Genomic DNA, 6179 nt, shown 5'->3' on the forward strand with positions numbered 1-6179 from the left:
ACCAGATGAACAATGTAGAGAACCAGCTGAACAAACTAGCAACCAGCTAAACAAACTAGTAACCAGCTAAACAAACTAGCAACCAGCTAAACAAAGTAGCGAACCAGCTAATCAAAGAAGCGAACACGCTGAACAAAGTAGAGAACCAGCTAAACAAAGTAGAGAACCAGCTAAACAGTGTAGCAAACCAGCTAAACAGTGTAGAGAACCAGCTAAACAAAGTAGCGAACCAGCTAAACAAAGTAGAGAACCAGCAAAACAATGTAGACAACCAGCTAAACAAAGTAGAGAACCAGCTAAACAAAGTAGCGAACAAGCTAAACAAAGTAGCGAACCAACTAAACAAACTAGCAACCAGCTAAACAAAGTAGTGAACCAGCTAATCAAAGAAGCGAACACGCTGAACAAAGTAGAGAACCAGCTAAACAAAGTAGCGAACCAGCTAAACAAACTAGCAACCAGCTAAACAAACTAGCAATCAGCTGAACAAAGTAGAGAACCAGCTAAACAAAGTAGCGAACCAGCTAAACAAACTAGCAACCAGCTAAACAAACTAGCAATCAGCTGAACAAAGTAGAGAACCAGCTAAACAGTGTAGAGAACCAGCTAAACAAAGTAGAGAACCAGCTAAACAAAGTAGTAACCAGCTAAACAAAGTAGTAACCAGCTAAACAAACTAGTAACCAGCTAAACAAAGTAGCGAACCAGCTAAACAAAGTAGCAACCAGCTAAACAAACTAGTAACCAGCTAAACAAACTAGCAACCAGCTAAACAAAGTAGCGAACCAGCTAATCAAAGAAGCGAACACGCTGAACAAAGTAGAGAACCAGCTAAACAAAGTAGCGAACCAGCTAAACAAACTAGCAACCAGCTAAACAAACTAGCAATCAGCTGAACAAAGTAGAGAACCAGCTAAACAAAGTAGCGAACCAGCTAAACAAACTAGCAACCAGCTAAACAAACTAGCAATCAGCTGAACAAAGTAGAGAACCAGCTAAACAGTGTAGAGAACCAGCTAAACAAAGTAGAGAACCAGCTAAACAAAGTAGTAACCAGCTAAACAAAGTAGTAACCAGCTAAACAAACTAGTAACCAGCTAAACAAAGTAGCGAACCAGCTAAACAAAGTAGCAACCAGCTAAACAAACTAGTAACCAGCTAAACAAACTAGCAACCAGCTAAACAAAGTAGCGAACCAGCTAATCAAAGAAGCGAACACGCTGAACAAAGTAGAGAACCAGATGAACAATGTAGAGAACCAGCTGAACAAACTAGCAACCAGCTAAACAATGTAGAGAACGAGTTAATAAAAGGAGAGAACCAGCGGAACAAAGTAGAGAACCAGCTAAACAAAGTAGTGAACCAGCTAACCAAAGTAGCGAACCAGCTAAACAAAGTAGCGAACCAGCTAAACAAAGTAGAGAACCAGCTAAACAGTGTAGAGAACCAGCTAAACAAAGTAGAGAACCAGCTAAACAGTGTAGAGAACCAGAGGAACAAAGTAGAGAACCAGCTAAACAAAGTAGAGAACCAGCTAAACAGTGTAGCGAACCAGCTAAACAGAGTAGAGAACCAGCTAAACAAAGTAGCGAACCAGCTAAACAAAGTAGAGAACCAGCAAAACAATGTAGACAACCAGCTAAACAAAGTAGAGAACCAGCTAAACAAAGTAGTAACCAGCTAAACAAACTAGTAACCAGCTAATCAAAGAAGCGAATACGCTGAACAAATTAGAGAACCAGCTGAACAAAGTAGAGAACCAGCTGAACAAAGTAGAGAACCAGCTAAACAAAGTAGCGAACCAGCTAAACAAAGTAGAGAACCAGCTAAACAGTGTAGAGAACCAGCTAAACAAAGTAGAGAACCAGCTAAACAAAGTAGAGAACCAGCTAAACAGTGTAGAGAACCAGCTAAACAAAGTAGAGAACCAGCTAAACAAAGTAGAGAACCAGCTAAACAAAGTAGAGAACCAGCTAAACAGTGTAGAGAACCAGCTAAACAAAGTAGAGAACCAGCTAAACAAAGTAGAGAACCAGCTAAACAGTGTAGAGAACCAGCTAAACAAAGTAGCAACCAGCTAAACAAAGTAGAGAACCAGCTAAACAAAGTAGCAACCAGCTAAACAAAGTAGAGAACCAGCTAAACAAAGTAGAGAACCAGCGAAACAAAGTAGAGAACCAGCTAAACAAAGTAGTAACCAGCTAAACAAACTAGTAACCAGCTAAACAAAGTAGCGAACCAGCTAAACAAAGTAGCAACCAGCTAAACAAACTAGTAACCAGCTAAACAAACTAGCAACCAGCTAAACAAAGTAGCGAACCAGCTAATCAAAGAAGCGAACACGCTGAACAAAGTAGAGAACCAGATGAACAATGTAGAGAACCAGCTGAACAAACTAGCAACCAGCTAAACAATGTAGAGAACGAGTTAATAAAAGGAGAGAACCAGCGGAACAAAGTAGAGAACCAGCTAAACAAAGTAGTGAACCAGCTAAACAAAGTAGCGAACCAGCTAAACAAAGTAGCGAACCAGCTAAACAAAGTAGCGAACCAGCTAAACAAAGTAGAGAACCAGCTAAACAGTGTAGAGAACCAGCTAAACAAAGTAGAGAACCAGCTAAACAGTGTAGAGAACCAGAGGAACAAAGTAGAGAACCAGCTAAACAAAGTAGAGAACCAGCTAAACAGTGTAGCGAACCAGCTAAACAGTGTAGAGAACCAGCTAAACAAAGTAGCGAACCATCTAAACAAAGTAGAGTACCAGCAAAACAATGTAGACAACCAGCTAATCAAAGTAGAGAACCAGCTAAACAAAGTAGTAACCAGCTAAACAAACTAGTAACCAGCTAAACAAAGAAGCAAATACGCTGAACAAATTAGAGAACCAGCTGAACAAAGTAGAGAACCAGCTAAACAAAGTAGCGAACCAGCTAAACAAAGTAGTGAACCAGCTAAACAAAGTAGAGAACCAGCTAAACAGTGTAGAGAACCAGCTAAACAAAGTAGAGAACCAGCTAAACAAAGTAGAGAACCAGCTAAACAGTGTAGAGAACCAGCTAAACAAAGTAGCAACCAGCTAAACAAAGTAGAGAACCAGCTAAACAAAGTAGCAACCAGCTAAACAAAGTAGAGAACCAGCTAAACAAAGTAGAGAACCAGCGAAACAAAGTAGAGAACCAGCTAAACAAAGTAGAGAACCAGCTAAACAGTGTAGCAAACCAGCTAAACAGTGTAGAGAACCAGCTAAACAATGTAGACAACCAGCTAAACAAAGTAGAGAACCAGCTAAACAAAGTAGCGAACAAGCTAAACAAAGTAGCGAACCAACTAAACAAACTAGCAACCAGCTAAACAAAGCAGTGAACCAGCTAATCAAAGAAGCGAACACGCTGAACAAAGTAGAGAACCAGCTAAACAAAGTAGCGAACCAGCTAAACAAACTAGCAACCAGCTAAACAAACTAGCAATCAGCTGAACAAAGTAGAGAACCAGCTAAACAAAGTAGCGAACCAGCTAAACAAACTAGCAACCAGCTAAACAAACTAGCAATCAGCTGAACAAAGTAGAGAACCAGCTAAACAGTGTAGAGAACCAGCTAAACAAAGTAGAGAACCAGCTAAACAAAGTAGTAACCAGCTAAACAAACTAGTAACCAGCTAAACAAAGTAGCGAACCAGCTAAACAAAGTAGCAACCAGCTAAACAAACTAGTAACCAGCTAAACAAAGTAGAGAACCAGCTAAACAAAGTAGCGAACCAGCTAATCAAAGAAGCGAACACGCTGAACAAAGTAGAGAACCAGATGAACAATGTAGAGAACCAGCTGAACAAACTAGCAACCAGCTAAACAATGTAGAGAACGAGTTAATAAAAGGAGAGAACCAGCGGAACAAAGTAGAGAACCAGCTAAACAAAGTAGTGAACCAGCTAAACAAAGTAGCAAACCAGCTAAACAAAGTAGCGAACCAGCTAAACAAAGTAGCGAACCAGCTAAACAAAGTAGCGAACCAGCTAAACAAAGTAGAGAACCAGCTAAACAGTGTAGAGAACCAGCTAAACAAAGTAGAGAACCAGCTAAACAGTGTAGAGAACCAGAGGAACAAAGTAGAGAACCAGCTAAACAAAGTAGAGAACCAGCTAAACAGTGTAGCGAACCAGCTAAACAGTGTAGAGAACCAGCTAAACAAAGTAGCGAACCAGCTAAACAAAGTAGAGAACCAGCAAAACAATGTAGACAACCAGCTAAACAAAGTAGAGAACCAGCTAAACAAAGCAGCGAACCAGCTAAACAAAGTAGCGAACCAGCTAAACAAAGTAGAGAACCAGCTAAACAAAGTAGTAACCAGCTAAACAAACTAGTAACCAGCTAAACAAAGAAGCGAATACGCTGAACAAATTAGAGAACCAGCTGAACAAAGTAGAGAACCAGCTAAACAAAGTAGCGAACCAGCTAAACAAAGTGGCGAACCAGCTAAACAAAGTAGAGAACCAGCTAAACAGTGTAGAGAACCAGCTAAACAAAGTAGAGAACCAGCTAAACAAAGTAGAGAACCAGCGAAACAAAGTAGAGAACCAGCTAAACAAAGTAGTAACCAGCTAAACAAACTAGTAACCAGCTAAACAAAGTAGCGAACCAGCTAAACAAAGTAGCAACCAGCTAAACAAACTAGTAACCAGCTAAACAAACTAGCAACCAGCTAAACAAAGTAGCGAACCAGCTAATCAAAGAAGCGAACACGCTGAACAAAGTAGAGAACCAGATGAACAATGTAGAGAACCAGCTGAACAAACTAGCAACCAGCTAAACAATGTAGAGAACGAGTTAATAAAAGGAGAGAACCAGCGGAACAAAGTAGAGAACCAGCTAAACAAAGTAGTGAACCAGCTAAACAAAGTAGCGAACCAGCTAAACAAAGTAGCGAACCAGCTAAACAAAGTAGCGAACCAGCTAAACAAAGTAGAGAACCAGCTAAACAGTGTAGAGAACCAGCTAAACAAAGTAGAGAACCAGCTAAACAGTGTAGAGAACCAGAGGAACAAAGTAGAGAACCAGCTAAACAAAGTAGAGAACCAGCTAAACAGTGTAGCGAACCAGCTAAACAGTGTAGAGAACCAGCTAAACAAAGTAGCGAACCATCTAAACAAAGTAGAGTACCAGCAAAACAATGTAGACAACCAGCTAATCAAAGTAGAGAACCAGCTAAACAAAGTAGTAACCAGCTAAACAAACTAGTAACCAGCTAAACAAAGAAGCAAATACGCTGAACAAATTAGAGAACCAGCTGAACAAAGTAGAGAACCAGCTAAACAAAGTAGCGAACCAGCTAAACAAAGTAGTGAACCAGCTAAACAAAGTAGAGAACCAGCTAAACAGTGTAGAGAACCAGCTAAACAAAGTAGAGAACCAGCTAAACAAAGTAGAGAACCAGCTAAACAGTGTAGAGAACCAGCTAAACAAAGTAGCAACCAGCTAAACAAAGTAGAGAACCAGCTAAACAAAGTAGCAACCAGCTAAACAAAGTAGAGAACCAGCTAAACAAAGTAGAGAACCAGCGAAACAAAGTAGAGAACCAGCTAAACAAAGTAGAGAACCAGCTAAACAGTGTAGCAAACCAGCTAAACAGTGTAGAGAACCAGCTAAACAATGTAGACAACCAGCTAAACAAAGTAGAGAACCAGCTAAACAAAGTAGCGAACAAGCTAAACAAAGTAGCGAACCAACTAAACAAACTAGCAACCAGCTAAACAAAGCAGTGAACCAGCTAATCAAAGAAGCGAACACGCTGAACAAAGTAGAGAACCAGCTAAACAAAGTAGCGAACCAGCTAAACAAACTAGCAACCAGCTAAACAAACTAGCAATCAGCTGAACAAAGTAGAGAACCAGCTAAACAAAGTAGCGAACCAGCTAAACAAACTAGCAACCAGCTAAACAAACTAGCAATCAGCTGAACAAAGTAGAGAACCAGCTAAACAGTGTAGAGAACCAGCTAAACAAAGTAGAGAACCAGCTAAACAAAGTAGTAACCAGCTAAACAAACTAGTAACCAGCTAAACAAAGTAGCGAACCAGCTAAACAAAGTAGCAACCAGCTAAACAAACTAGTAACCAGCTAAACAAACTAGCAACCAGCTAAACAAAGTAGCGAACCAGCTAATCAAAGAAGCGAACACGCTGAACAA

This window comes from Rhinoderma darwinii, unplaced genomic scaffold (assembly GCF_050947455.1).
Source record: "Rhinoderma darwinii isolate aRhiDar2 unplaced genomic scaffold, aRhiDar2.hap1 Scaffold_711, whole genome shotgun sequence".
Taxonomy (NCBI): Eukaryota; Metazoa; Chordata; class Amphibia; order Anura; family Rhinodermatidae; genus Rhinoderma; species Rhinoderma darwinii.